The sequence below is a fragment of the Mobula birostris genome, chromosome 4 (genome assembly GCF_030028105.1).
Source record: "Mobula birostris isolate sMobBir1 chromosome 4, sMobBir1.hap1, whole genome shotgun sequence".
In the NCBI taxonomy this organism is placed as follows: Eukaryota; Metazoa; Chordata; class Chondrichthyes; order Myliobatiformes; family Myliobatidae; genus Mobula; species Mobula birostris.
Genome location: NC_092373.1, coordinates 54,436,317 through 54,452,620, shown reverse-complemented (window position 1 = coordinate 54,452,620; position 16,304 = coordinate 54,436,317). Strand labels below are relative to the sequence as shown.

At 42.5% G+C, this 16,304-nt stretch overlaps 1 protein-coding gene across 5 annotated transcripts in view; it reads right to left on the bottom strand.

Moving 5' to 3' along the window:
• kcnab1a (potassium voltage-gated channel subfamily A regulatory beta subunit 1a) overlaps positions 1-16,304 on the bottom strand; it is a 426,617-nt gene that overhangs the window by 78,410 nt on the left and 331,903 nt on the right. The gene's annotated exons all lie outside the window — the stretch shown is intronic.

The following is a 16,304-nucleotide window of genomic DNA, read 5'->3' as shown; positions in this document are numbered from 1 at the left end:
CGAATTTCACTGAGGTATCACCAATCAGATCCTTGCCTGGTCAGACTTTGACAAAATACAAAGCAGATGTGCATGTCAAGGGTTCAGAACAGCCAAGATCTACCCCAGCATAGTTTGCCACTCTTTCAGTGTGAAGTCCCATTTGAGCAGTAATACACATTTCAGAAATGCAGACAAATTGACTTCTTAGTAAATCAATGTTATGGTTCTCCAGCAAATTGACACAACCTATTTCAGGAAGCACCTGTACATTAAATTACCTTCAAAATCCATATGAATTTTGAATAAAGCTGAAGCCATTAGATTGAAGTATCCAAGACGTTGCAATGGTTTATTTTGTGGAAGGGGACATTGCAAATGGAATTGTTGCAGAATGAATAAAATCAATCAGGCCCTCAGGCCCTCTGTACAGAGAACTGGTATGTCATTTGTGACAAGAATACACACAGATAAGATGTTAGCTGTCCTGTGTGATCAGCAGTTGGTCTGCCACCTGTCTTCAAGAGAGAGATAAGGAACACAATGAAACAGCATCTGGAGATGTGTAATGAAGGGACGGGAGAGAGAGAGCTGTCTGGAGCGGCTCCCCCTTTGAACCCGGAACTGTTTGAAGTGATGGACAGGCGATACCCCAGCAGGGGGATAAAAAGGGACAGGTTCGCTAAGGCAGGACACGACACCCGAGGTAACAAGACCCTGGAAACGGTGCGCCTCTCACGAGTCGGTGGGAAGTACCGGACCATAAACGCACAGGGTGGAAAGATACGATCAGCGGGAACCCGGTGTGTGTCCACCCTCGCTTGGGTGCCGGGTTCACTGCAGAGGATCGACCGCATCTGGAGGAGGGGTGACAGTCGGTGACTGCAGGTGACATCACAAAGGACCCGCCCGAAAAGATGCTTTGTGAGCAATATCGCCGGTCTGTGAGTGGAAGCTGTTTCTGAATGATCAGTCGTTCTCTCTCTCTCCCCCCCCCCACGTTGTCCATCGCCATGGCAACGATTACTGCGAACTGAACTACTAAATTGGACTGAACTTTGTGTCACTTTGAAATTGGTCATTTATCCCTAGACAACGATAGAGCTTGATTGATGCTGTTATCTTAATTCTGTGCACGTGTGTTTATCATTGCTGAACTGTTGCATTTATTATCCTGTCAATTACTGTGTTGCTTGTTTCTTTAATAAAACTTTCTTAATTCTAGTAATCCAGACTCCAACTGAGTGATCCATTTTTGCTGGTTTGGCAACCCAGTTACGGGGTACATAACACATTTCATGTCTCGATTGTCAGGTTTTCGGAACTAATTCTAAAGCAGCTCCTCAATTTCACTTAAGCCACAAAATTGCAGTTGTACCATTTCATGCTGCCCTTTATAAATTTCAGTGGATGCCAGTGGAATGCTGCAATTCTACATTAATGAAACCCATCAATTCTATAAAGCAGGGGTCCCCAACCTTTTTCGCACTGCGAACCGGTTTCATATTGACAATATTCTTGCGGACCGGCCGACCCGGGGGTGGGGGGGGGAGACTACAATGACCATGAAGCCTTGCGCGGGCACCAGTGCGCATGCATGATTTGCACATGCGTGTACGTGCCGACTTTTTTCTACAAATCGTTTTTGGCGATTCTGTTTCGAGGGGGTATTCATCACGAACGCAATATAGATGATGTGGCTAATAAACTTAATTTCGTTTCTAAAAGGGTTTATCTAATGAATTTAATATTAAACACACAGCGCATATTTTCCTCGCATGAATATGGCGATAAGTCAATTATCAGGGGAGCTTGAAGTAAGTGTTGAACGAACTTCCAGTAGAAGTGGTAGAGGCAGGTTCAATACTATCATTTAAAGAAAAATTGGACAGCTATATGGGCAGGAAAGGAATGGAGGGTTATGGGCTGACTGCAGGTCGGTGGGACTAGGTGAGAGTAGCGTTCAGCACGGACTAGAAGGGCAGAGATCGCCTGTTTCTGTGCTGTAATTGTTATATGGTTATATGGCTGTAATTGTTATATGGTTATATGGCTATATAAGTCAATAGCATCATAACATTCTAAGTAACGTTTGGATATTAAACACACAGCACATATTTTCCCCATATGAACATATAAAATCATTGCAACACACCAATATCGCTGAATCAGTGGGAGCCCTGGGCTTGTTTCCCTGCAACAACACAGTCCTATCGAGGGGTGACGGGAGAGACAGCGATACTCGAAGGGGGTTCCTTATGTCCAGTCTATTCCGCAATTTAGTTTTCGTTGCATTCATTGCAGAGATATGTTGGAAATGGAAGCAACGTTTTCAGTGCTTTCGTGGCTATCTCAGGATATTTAGCCTTGACTTTGATCCAGAATGCCGGCAGAGATGTTATGTCAAACATACTTTTCAGCCCGCCGTCATTTTCAAGCTCGAGGAGTTGATCTCCTTCCTGCGCTGACATGGATGACGCGTGCGTAATGACCTCGCGTGTGTTCAAGTTCAACAGTGGGTGTGACAGGGATTGAGGAAAGGTGCAGCTGACTCCTATCGCTAAATCATATCGTTTCCTCGTGGCCCGGTAGCACATGCTTTGCGGCCCGGTACGCGGCCCGGTGGTTGGGGACCGCTGCTATAAAGCATGGTGATTCACCTGCCGTGCCTCTGGGACCTTACGGAAAACTATTAACAGAGCAGTGCACAGTTATATAAGTACAGTGGATTCCAGTTAATTGGGGCAGCCATTTATTTGGGAAACGTCTTAAAGTACAAAAACTAATTGAGAAAATAGCCAGGATTCCCTCCATTTATTTGGGACACCATGCCACTTAATTGACACAGGAGACTGTTACTGAACAGTTTCTACCAGGCATCAGTTGTGTGTACTTGTGTGGTTGTTTAGAGTGAATGCTCATAGCAAATAGTTTTTAAATAGCACAGTTGTGTGTATTTGTGTTAAAAAAAAGAGAGATTTTTGTCAGTGATAGTTGGCGAGAAATAAGCAGAAAGACGATTCAAAACTGTTTTGGTAACTGCAATTTAAAATATTCAGGCTTAGAGATGCTAAAAATGGCCGTAAGTGAAAATGAAATGATTTCACTACTTCAACAGGTTAGGAAGTACGAAGAATTTGAAGGTATCAATAATCACCTTGAAAGTTACAATAAAAATGAAGTTTTAGAAGAGACACTCATTAAAAACATTGTATGAAGGCAGTCCATTATCTGCACTAGATCTGCGCCGATTTTGTTCATTTACAGTCAATAAAAAGAACATGGCAGCGTGCAGTGGATGAATTCCTCCACTGATAACTATTAGGAACTAATACAGTTTTACAGTACTGTAGTAGTATTGGTAGTGTTCTAATTTGTTCTGTATTTCATTTAAATACATAATTTATTCCAAAGTCTTTTTTTAATGCCTTTTCAGCTATTTCCATGAAACTTTGGCTAATTGGGATAGCCGCTTAATTGGGCCAAAATGTACTGGTTCCGATGTGTCCCAATGAACTGGAACCCCCTGTAGTTGAATGTGTTGTATACAATTATTGTTCCAACTAAGTTTCTAGGATAGAATTAAGTCATTTCATCCATTCCATATATTTGCACCACCCTGTAACAGGTGACAGTTCATATTATCTGACAAGTATGAAGTAATTCCTACATAGAACTATGCTCCCAAAAATATAAGTATTCATTGATGAAACTCCATTGCAAAATCATTCTTCCCCTCATACAAGGAGAATGCTGAGAGAACAGAAGTAACCTAGCTCACTAAGGGTAAGCACACCTGCCTCCCCTCCCATTTATCTCAAAGGTACAGACAGCAGTTTCACTTCCATCCTGGGCTACTTACAAGTTGAAGTTAACAGCTAGTAAAAAATACTAGTTTACATTTATGAAAGACATAAAAAAAAGATACTTAAAGGAGTCACAGGTAAGTTCAGCAAGGGAGGAGACTACTTAGCCAGATGGTCTGTGCCAACACTCTGAAGAACAAACCAGCTAGTCCTCCTCCCCAAACCTCACACCCTGCATCTCCACACACTCTTTTAATTTTTCCCCATTTCAGTAATTTTCCAGCCCCATGATTGAATCTGCCTCCACTGCCTATTCTGACAATGCCCATTCTACTTACACAGTTACACAAAAGAAAAATAATTCTCATGTTGCTTTTAGTTCTTTTATCAATTACCTTCATTTTTATGCCCTCAAATCCTAGACACACCTGTCAAAAAGATTAGTTTTCCATGTATCAAACTTTCATGACTTTAAATACCTCTTTCAGATCTCCTAGCAACATCCTTTGTTAAAGAGACAAAGCACAACTTCTCCCATCTATCTATAGAACCAAAGTTGCTGGAATCATTCCAGTATATCTTTTTAACTTCTCTAAAAGCCTTCACGTTTCTCAGAATTGAAGGTAATGCCTAAGTTGTGGATGAATCAATGTTTTACAAACTTTCAATCTGACTCCCCTGATCTTGTGCTCCCTGTCTGTATTTATAAACCCCACAACTCTGCCCACTACTTTTAAATCACTTTCCCAGCCCACCCTGCCATGTTCAATGATTGATTTCCAGATCCATTTTGACTTGCTTACATGGGGTGATTGATAAGTTCATGGCCTAAGGTAGAAGGAGATGAGTTATTAACTTCAAACTTTCTGCATTATCACTCAAAGAGTTGAACTGCATGTGCATGTAATGAGAGCACCTTAGACCTCCAGTGGTCCACAGCAGGGGTGATTGATAATTCCGCGGCATTGGGTAGAAGGAGATGAGTTATACAGCTCTTGTTACATGCACATGCAGTTCAACTCTGAGCGAAAATGCAGAAAGTTTGAAGTTAATAACTCATCTCCGTCTACATTAGGCTACGAACTTATCAATCACCCCTGCTGTGGACTGCTTTCTGGAGGTCCAAGACGCCGACTTCTACGAGGAAGGGATCCGTATGCTCCACGACTGCTGGACTAAGTGTGTAAATGTAGGAAAAATAAATGTGCTAGGTTTTGTGAAATTGACTCCTTCTGCTTTAGGCCATGAACTTATCAATCACCCCTCATTTATTGACTCTCTTCCTACATCCAATACATTGTAATTTTCTGCATACAATTGCATGCATCTTACTATTTCACTGGAAGTGTATAACTATACTCCTTCTATAAGGCTGCTAACTAGTGGGAAGGATATAGAAAAGCAAGTCAGAGAGCATTTGTAAAGATATATCAATGTACCAATAATGGAGGGGGGGGGGAATTGTGCTATCTTAATATTGACAAAGAAAATACTAAGAGATGGTAGTTTGCCTCCCTGGTGCCAGGGTCCGGGATATTTCTGATCGTGTCCAAGATATCCTGAAGTGGGAGGGTGAGGAGCCAGAGGTCATGGTACATATAGGTACCAATGACATAGATAGGAAAAGGGATGAGGTCCTGAGAGGAGAATATAAGGAGCTAGGAAGGGAGTTGAGAAAAAGGACCGCAAAGGTAGTAATCTCGGGATTACTGCCTGTGCCACGCAACAGTGAGAGTAGGAATGCGATGAGGTGGAGGATAAATGCGTGGCTGAGGGATTGGAGCAGGGGGCAGGGATTCAAGTTTTTGGATCATTGGGACCTCTTTTGGCGCAGGCGTGACCTGTACAAAAAGGACGGGTTGCACTTGAATCCTAGGGGGACCAATATCCTGGCAGGGAGATTAGCGGGGGCTACTGAGGTGACTTTAAACTAGAATGGTTGGGGGGTGGGAATCAAATTAAAGAGCCTAGGCGTGAGGAGGTTAGTTCACTACAGGGGGATGGGAACCAGTGCAGAGAGGCAGAGGGGTGTAAAGTGAGGGTAGAAACAAAAAGTACTATGGAGAAAAGTAAAAGTGGCAGGCCGACAAATCCAGGGCAAGCATTAAAAAGGGCCACTTTTCAGCATAATTGTATAAGGGCTAAGAGAGTTGTAAAAGAGCGCCTGAAGGCTTTGTGTGTCAATGCAAGGAGCATTCATAATAAGGTGGATGAATTGAAAGTGCAGATTGTTATTAATGATTATGATATAGTTGGGATCACAGAGACATGGCTCCAGGGTGACCAGGGATGGGAGCTCAACGTTCAGGGATATTCAATATTCAGGAGGGATAGACATGAAGGAAGGGGAGGTGGGGTGGCGTTGCTAGTCAAAGAAGAGATTAACACAATAGAAAGGAAGGACATAAGCCGGGAAGATGTGGAATCGATATGGGTAGAGTTGCGTAACACTAAGGGGCAGAAGACGCTGGTGGGAGTTGTGTACAGGCCACCTAACAGTAGTAGTGAGGTCGGAGATGGTATTAAACAGGAAATTAGAAATGTGTGCAATAAGGGAACAGCAGTTATAATGGGTGACTTCAATCTACATGTAGATTGGGTGAACCAAATTGGTAAAGGTGCTGAGGAAGAGGATTTCTTGGAATGTATGCGGGATGGTTTTTTGAACCAACATGTCGAGGAATCGGCTAGAGAGCAGGCTATTCTGGACTGGGTTTTGAGCAATGAGGAAGGGTTAATTAGCAATCTTGTCGTGAGAGGCCCCTTGGGTAAGAGTGACCATAATATGGTGGAATTCTTCATTAAGATGGAGAGTGACATAGTTAATTCAGAAACAAAGGTTCTGAACTTAAAGAGGGGTAACTTTGAAGGTATGAGACGTGAATTAGCTAAGATAGACTGGCAAATGACACTTAAAGGATTGACGGTGGATATGCAATGGCAAGCATTTAAAGGTTGCATGGATGAACTGCAACAAATGTTCATCCCAGTTTGGCAAAAGAATAAATCAAGGAAGGTAGTGCACCCGTGGCTGACAAGAGAAATTAGGGATAGTATCAATTCCAAAGAAGAAGCATACAAATTAGCCAGAGAAAGTGGCTCACCTGAGGACTGGGAGAAATTCAGAGTTCAGCAGAGGAGGACAAAGGGCTTAATTAGGAAGGGGAAAAAAGATTATGAGAGAAAACTGGCAGGCAACATAAAAATGGACTGTAAAAGCTTTTATAGATATGTAAAAAGGAAAAGACTGGTAAAAACAAATGTAGGTCCCCTGCAGACAGAAACAGGTGAATTGATTATGGGGAGCAAGGACATGGCAGACCAATTGAATAATTACTTTGGTTCTGTCTTCACTAAGGAGGACATAAATAATCTTCCAGAAATCGTAGGGGACAGAGGGGCCAGTGAGATGGAGGAACTGAGCGAAATACATGTTAGTAGGGAAGTGGTGTTAGGTAAATTGAAGGGATTGAAGGCAGATAAATCCCCAGGGCCAGATGGTCTGCATCCCAGGGTGCTTAAGGAAGTAGCCCAAGAAATAGTGGATGCATTAGTGATAATTTTTCAAAACTCGTTAGATTCTGGACTAGTTCCTGAGGATTGGAGGGTGGCTAATGTAACTCCACTTTTTAAAAAAGGAGGGAGAGAGAAACCGGGGAATTATAGACCGGTTAGCCTAACGTCGGTGGTGGGGAAACTGCTGGAGTCAGTTATCAAGGATGTGATAACAGCACATTTGGAAAGCGGTGAAATGATCGGACAAAGTCAGCATGGATTTGTGAAAGGAAAATCATGTCTGACGAATCTCATAGAATTTTTTGAGGATGTAACTAGTAGAGTGGATAGGGGAGAACCAGTGGATGTGGTATATTTGGATTTTCAGAAGGCTTTTGACAAGGTCCCACACAGGAGATTAGTGTGCAAACTTAAAGCACACGGTATTGGGGGTAAGGTATTGGTGTGGGTGGAGAGTTGGTTAGCAGACAGGAAGCAAAGAGTGGGAATAAATGGGACCTTTTCAGAATGGCAGGCGGTGACTAGTGGGGTACCGCAAGGCTCAGTGCTGGGACCCCAGTTGTTTACAATATATATTAATGACTTGGATGAGGGAATTAAATGCAGCATCTCCAAGTTTGCAGATGACACGAAGCTGGGTGGCAGTGTTAGCTGTGAGGAGGATGCTAAGAGGATGCAGGGTGACTTGGATAGGTTGGGTGAGTGGGCAAATTCATGGCAGATGCAATTTAATGTGGATAAATGTGAAGTTATCCACTTTGGTGGCAAAAATAGGAAAACAGATTATTATCTGAATGGTGGCCGATTAGGAAAAGGGGAGGTGCAACGAGACCTGGGTGTCATTATACACCAGTCATTGAAAGTGGGCATGCAGGTACAGCAGGCGGTGAAAAAGGCGAATGGTATGCTGGCATTTATAGCGAGAGGATTTGAGTACAGGAGCAGGGAGGTACTACTGCAGTTGTACAAGGCCTTGGTGAGACCACACCTGGAGTATTGTGTGCAGTTTTGGTCCCCTAATCTGAGGAAAGACATCCTTGCCATAGAGGGAGTACAGAGAAGGTTCACCAGATTGATTCCTGGGATGGCAGGACTTTCATATGAAGAAAAACTGGATGAACTGGGCTTGTACTCGTTGGAATTTAGAAGATTGAGGGGGGATCTGATTGAAACGTATAAGATCCTAAAGAGATTGGACAGGCTAGATGCAGGAAGATTGTTCCCGATGTTGGGGAAGTCCAGAACGAGGGGTCACAGTTTGAGGATAGAGGGGAAGCCTTTTAGGACCGAGATTAGGAGAAACTTCTTCACACAGAGAGTGGTGAATCTGTGGAATTCTCTGCCACAGGAAACAGTTGAGGCCAGTTCATTGGCTATATTTAAGAGGGAGTTAGATATGGCCCTTGTGGCTACAGGGGTTAGGGGGTATGGAGGGAAGGCTGGGGCGGGGTTCTGAGTTGGATGATCAGCCATGATCATAATAAATGGCGGTGCAGGCTCGAAGGGCCGAATGGCCTACTCCTGCACCTATTTTCTATGTTTCTATGAAATAGTTCATTGAAGTTCATTCAGGAGAATTTTTATGACCAATCCATTTCATGGCCAATGAGAAGGAAAGCTTTATTGGGCAGAGTTCTGAGAATAATGTGATGAAACGCTTTGAGAGGTTGGTCATGGCCAGGATCAACTCCTGCCTAAGCAAAGACCTGGACCCACTGCAATTTGCCTATCACCACAACAGGTCTACAGCAGATGCAATCTCACTGGCTCTCAACTAGGTGTTGAATCACCTGGATAACAGCAACACCTAAATCATTTATTGATTACAGCTCTGCATTCAACACCATCATACCTTCAGTACTAACCAAAAGACTCCAAAGCTACAAGGCTGCATGCTTAGCCCACTGCTCTACTCTCTCTACACTCACAACTGTGCGGCTAGGCACAGCTCAAGCGCCATCTAAAAATTTGCTGATGACAACTATTGCTGGCAGAATTTCAGATGGTGACGAGGAGGCATACAGTAGGGAGATAGATCAGCTGATTGAGTGATGCTGCAATGATAACCTTGTACTCATCATCAGTAAGACCAAGGAATGGATGGAAGAGGAAGTCAAGGGAACACGCAGTAACCTCATCAAGGGATCAGCAGTAGAATGACTGAGCAGTTTCAAGTTCCTGGGTGTCAACATCTCTGAAAATCGATCCTGGGCCCAACATATTGATGCAATTACAAAAAAGGCACAACAGTGACTATATTTTATTAAGAGCTTGAGGAGATTTGGTATGTCATCAAAGACTCTCGCAAATTTTTACAGATGTATGTGGAGGGCTTTCTGACTGGTTACCATCACCATCTGGTATGGAGGGGCCACTGCACAGGATCAGAAAAAAGCTGCAGAAAGTTGCTAACTCAGCCAGCTCCATCATGGGCACTAGCCGCTCCATCATCCAAGACATCTTAAAAACATCTTAAAAACGTGACACCTTAAAAAAGGTATCATCCATCACTAAGGACCCCCATCACCCAGAACATGCCATCTTCTCTTTGCTACCATCAAGGAGTTGGGACAGGACACTGAAGACACACACTCAACATTTTAGGAACAACTTCTTTCCCACCGCAATTGTATTTCTGAATTTCTGACTGGACAATGAACCTGTGAACATTACCTCACTTTTTTTGGTCTCTTTATGCACGACTTATTTAATTATATATACACATTACTTATTGTAATTTATAGCTTTTCTTTAACATGTATTGCAACATATCGGTGCTGAGAAACAAGATTTCACGACATATGCCATTGATATTAGACCTGATTCTGATTCTGAATGACAGAAGTCAGGTGGACCAAGTGTCTGCTGGAGAAATTTGAGGTAATAATGCAAGTTTAAAAAAAACATGAGGAAAAAAAAACATGACCATCTTAAGGTAAAAACAAAACTGTCATACAGAAGAGGGCCAATTTCAACATCATGAAAACAAGTTTCATATACAAAACTCTTTTTAATGGAAAGCCTTTGATGTGCAGCAGATCAGGTCCAGAGTCCTGTGGAAGGGTCTCGATACTAAACAACTCATCCATTTCAATGCTCCAGTTTTCCAGCATCAGCCTTTGTTGAAGATATGGTTCAAGTGCATTCCCACAAGGGAGAGAGTTAGACCATTAAAGCCAGAGCTCTCCGGATGACTAAAGATAGTAAAATAAAGCAGGAAGAAAGGACACATAATATGTTAGGTTGATAATACACTGGAGAACCAGCCTCATTACTGAAAGCTGAGAGGGGAGACAAATAAACAAAATAAGATGATCAAAAATAGTAGTACATTGAAAACCGGTGGCAAACATATCCAGAATTTTTTTGTAGGCATGTAAACAGTAAATGGTTAATGAGGGAAAAAATATCAAAAGATAATAGAGCTTTCTTGGTGAGGTGTTCATAGCTTTTCAAAAGGCCTTTGATAAGCTGGAGCATAATAATGATGTCATCAAAACTGAATGCAAAGGAATGAAATGGGCAGCAGCAACATGAATAGAAAACAGGCTACATGGCAAGAAATAAATTTGTGAAAAGAGACACAAGAGAGATTGCAGATGCTGGAAATCTGGAGCAACACACAAAATGCTGGATGAAATCAGCAGGTTAGGCTGTGTCTATGGAGGGAAATGGACTGTCAATGTTTTGGGCCATGTCTCTTCATTGGGACAGGAAGGAAAGAAGGCAGAAGCCAGAATTAAACGGTGGGTCACAGGGAAAGAGCATGAGCTGGTGGGTGATAGATGAATCTAGGTAAGAAGGGAAGATAGGCAAGTGGGGAGGGGGCAGGAGGAAGTCCGAAAGAAAAGAGAAGCTGCGAGGTAATAGGTGGAAGAGGCAAAGGGCTGAAGAAGATGGAATTTGATTGAAGAGGACAATGAGTCATAGGAAGGAGATGGAGAACTACAAGGAGAAAGATGGATTGGATGTGATTGGTGGGTCATGAGAGCAGAGGAAGGGGAGAGAAGATGTAATGTGGACTAGAGGATAAGGGAAATCAAAGGGAGTGACCAGAGGGGAGTAATAACCATAAGTTCAAAGTTCAAAGTACATATATATCACCATATACAACGCTGAGATTCATTTTCTTGCAGGCACTCACAGTAACTACAAGAAATGCAATAGAATCAATGAAAGGCTCCACCCAACAGGACAGACAACACCAACGTGCATAAAAAAAATAAAAACCACAAAATGTGCAGATACTAAAAGAAAGTGAAAAAAGAATAAATAAACAAACAAACACACAAACAAACAAGCAAGCAAGCAAGCAGTTACTATGGAGAATGTAAGATGAAAAGTCCTTGCAACTGAATTCAGTTCAGTGAAGGGGAGACTGAAGTTACCCCCTCTGGTTCAAGTTCCTGATGGTTGAGGGGTAATAACTGTCCCTGAATCTGTGGTGCTGGTCCTGAGGCTCCTGTACCTTCCTGATGGCAGTAGCAAGAAGAGAGCATGGCCTGGATTGTGGGGGCTCCTTAATAATGGATTCTGCTTTTCTGTGACAGCACTCTGTGTAAATGTACTCAATGTTAGGGAGGGCTCTACCCATATGAACTGGGCTGTATCCACTACTTTTTGTAGACTTTTCCATACAAGGACATTGGTGCTTCCATATCAGGCCATGATGCAACCAGTCAATATACCCTCCACCACATACCTATAGGAGACTGTCAAAGTTTTAGATGGCATGCTGAATCTTCGCAAACTTCTCCAGGAAGTAGAAGCACTGTCTTACTTTCTTTGTAATGGCACTTGCATACTGCACCCAGGACAGCTCCTCTGAAGTAGTAACCGAGAAATTTTAAATTACTGACCATCTCTGATCCTGGATGAGGACCGGCTCATGGACCTCTGGTTTCCTTCCTCTGAAGTCAATAGTCAGCACCTTGGTCTTGCTCATGCTGACTGTCAGGTTGTTCTGGCACCACTCTGCTATATTTTCGATCTCCTTCTATATGCTAAGGAGACTGTGAAGGAAATGTTGTCGCCAATCCAAACGGACTGAGGGCCACAAGTGAGGAAATCCAGGATCCAGTTGCACAATGTGGTATTGATGCCTAGGTATTAGAACTTATTGACAAGTTTTGAGGGGATGATGGTATTCAATGTCAAGCTGTGGTCAATGAAGAGCATCCTAATATATGCACCTTTGCTGTCCAGATGTTCCAGGGTTGAGTGAAGAGCCAATGAAATGACATTTGCTGTTGGCCTATTGTGACAGTAGGTAAGTTGCAGTGGATCCAATTTGCTTCTCAGACAGGTGTTGACATTTTTCATCACTAACCTCTCAAAGCACTTAATCACTGTGGATGAAAATGCTACTAGACAATAGTCATTGATGTAGGTTACCACGTTCTTCTTAGGCATCTGTATAAATGAAAACAGCTTGAAGCAGGTGGGTACCACAGACGACTGAAACAAGAAGTTAAAGATCTCAGTGATTGCTCCAGCCAGTTGATTACAGGATTACAGGATCATGTCAGCCTCAGGGACTGGAATCACGTAAATGAACGAAGCCTGCTTGAAGCAGGTGGGTACCTCAGACTGCCGAAGTGAGAGGTTAAAGGTATCAGTGAACACATCAGACAGTTGATCAGCACATGTCTTTTAGTATTCGGCCAGGTACTCCGTCTGGGCTGGATGCTTTCTGTGGGTTCACCTTTTTGAAGGATACTCGTACGTTGGCCTCAGAGACTAAAATCAGAGGGTCATCAGGAATGTGGGAATTTGTGAAGATGCCACAATATTTTTGATGGTCAAAGCGAGCATAAACGGCATCGAGCTCATCTGGGAGCAAAGCCTTGTTGTCACCTATGTAGCTTGGTTTCACTTTGTAGGAAGTGATAGCACAGCTGTCGATCATCCTTTAATGATTCAAGAACTGCCACTTCACACAGGAGATGGATTTCCAGAGATCGTACCTGGATCTCTTGTATTCAACTCGATCTCCAGACTGTAAGTCCACTGATCTGCCCTTCAGCAGATTGCGGATCTCATGGTTCATACAGGGCTTCTGGTTAGGGAAGATTCTGAATGATGTTATGGGGATATACTCAACTATAACTGTTTTATAAAGTCCTTGACAACCTTGGTGTATTCGTTCAGATCCTCTGATGAGTCCTTGAACATAGCCCAGTCTACCAACTCGAAGCAACCCTGTAGCTACTGTTCAGCCTCCCATGACCACCTCTTTGCTGTCCTTTCCTCTGGAGCCTTGCTCTTTAGCCTCTGCCTGTATGCAGGCAGGAGGAGGACTGCTATGGGATCAGATTTCTCAAAATGCCGTCTACATTGCTAATCGCAGTTTAAAAGTGGTCCAGTATGCTGGGGCCCCTGGTGCTGCGGGGGATTTGTTGATGATAATTGCACAGAGGTTTCTTCAATCAAGCCCGATTGAAGTCCCTGACAATGATTTGATAGGTGCCAGTGTAGGCTGTTGCTTGTTTGCTAATCATGGAATTCCATTGTTTAACGTTTGCTTTTGGCGGTATGTAAACTGCAATCAGGATCACAGAAAAGAACTCTCTTGGCAAGTAGAATGGTTGGCACTTAATCATCGGATGTTCCAGGCTGGGGGAACAAGAATGTGACAAGGGCGTTGTGTCCAAGCACCACAAAGAGTTTATCATGAAACACAAACCTCCACCTTTGGCCTTCTCCAAATCAGCAGTCCTGTCCATTTGGTGTATCGAGAAACCCTCAGGTCTTACTGATGTATTTGGCAAATCCAGAGTGAGCCACATCTCCATGAAATAGAGAATACAGCAGTTCCTCATTTCCTACCTATACAGCAATCTTGCCCTTAGGTCCTTAATCTTGCTCTCCAGTGACTGTACATTTGCTAACAAGATGCTGGATAGAGGGAATCTCATTCCTCGGCATTTTTGTGGCTTGGAGTCCTCCCCCCTCCCTCTTTTCTTGCCATAGTGATGTAATTTCATCCCCGTAAAAGCACTGTAAACTGCAGGCTTGAGAGTTAAATCTGCCAAATTCTTCAGAAGGTCATGAAATCACAAGTTCATTAAAGCAGTTCAAAAGTACATTGCTTAAAGGGAAATTACTGGTTACAGATTGCAGTGAGAGTAATTCAGAAGATATTTTGTAGGCAGCCCCCAAAACACATTGCCGTGATTCACCAGCACCATCTTGGCGTAAGGGAAAGTAGAGAAATTGATGTTAATGTCATAAGTTAGAGTCTATCAAGACAGAATATGAGGTGGTGTTCCCCTAATCTGTGTCTAGCTCCAACTTGGCAGTAGCTGCAGCTGTGAACAAACTTGACTGGTTGCTTTTGGACTGGAGAAGTGTACCATGTCTCTAGTATACAGTCGTCTTCCCCAAAGGAACACTATTAAGAATATCTCTTTTTTTTTTATGACTTAGACCTCATTGTACAGGGCACAATTTCCACACATGCAAATGCAGAACTTGGCAGCTTAATATTTACAAGATGCAGCCATTTGAAAAATGTAATGAAACCATCCTTCTATTTACAAATTAATTATTCTGTAAGGAGTTAAATTAATGTTGTATTTTTCTTTTGAAAATTTTAAATGTTTTGCAATGGTTAAAGAATGAAAATAATGACTACAGACTGCAGAAACGTGCTGGATAATTGATCATATTGGAACGGAGCTGAGGGACCATGTTTTGCGGGTAGAGATATCACATCAAGAGAGGTTTCCAAACTTTTGACTATTTTTCACTCTATTCATTATACTATCCAGCTACATGTAAGGAGGTCATACAGTCTGTCAAGTTTATACAGTCCCTCAGTGTATTCCCATCAGACCCATTCCTTCACTCATTGTTCTACCATTCACCTGCACTAGGGGCAATGTACAGTTACTAATTAATCTTTTCACATTCTTTGAGATGTGCGGGAAAAATAATCAAAGCACCAGAGGAAGCCCTTGTTCAGTCACAAGGAGAATGTGTAATCTCCACACAGAAGTAGCAGCAAGAGCATTAACTGCTCCTCCACAGTGACACAAACTACAGGAGAAAGATATGTACAAAGATATTTATTATCATAAACTACAAACCCCATTCCCAGAAAAGTTAGGATATTTTCCAAAATGCAATAAAAACAAAAGCTGTGATATGTTAATTCACGTGAACCTTTATTTAACTGACAAAAGTACAAAGAAAATATTTTCAATAGTTTTACTGACCAACTTAATTGTATTTTGTAAACATACACAAATTTAGAATTTGATGGCTGCAACACACTCAACAAAAGTTGGGACAGAGGCACGTTTACCATTGTGTTACATCATCTTTCCTTTTAATAACATTTTTTAATCGTTTTGGAACTGAGGATACTAATTGTAGTAGATTTGCAATTGGAAATTTTGTCCATTCTTGCTTGATATAAGACTTCAGCTGCTCAACAGTCTGTGGTCTCCGTTGTCTGATTCTTCCCTTCATGATGCACCATACATTTTCAATAGGAGATAGATCTGGACTGGCAGCAGGCCAGTCAAGCACACGCACTCTGTGTCTACAAAGTCATGCTGTTGTAGCCAGTGCAGAATGTGATCTGGCATTGTCCTGCTGAAATAAGCATGGACATCCCGGGAAGAGACGTCGCCTTGATGGCAACATATGTCTCTCTAAAATCCTAATATACGCCTCAGAGTCAATGGTACCTTCACATACATGCAACTCACCCATGCTGTGGGCACTGATGCTTTTACTGCATTTTGGAAAATATCCCAACTTTTCTGGAAATGGGGTTTGTACATTACTAACGAGGTTTGAAAAAAAAACACACCTCTAGTATTTTGTAGGCCTAATTCTAATAGTTCGTTTTGCTGTAAGAAACAACAGCTCTTTACCCTCACTTGAAATCAGTTGCTGGTTGAAGCAAATGGAAGAGAGATGTTTGAAGCATGTAGTTTGGTGCTTGGGAATATGGCTGGAATTCAGCCAATTATAGCTTCATTAGGTCCTGTG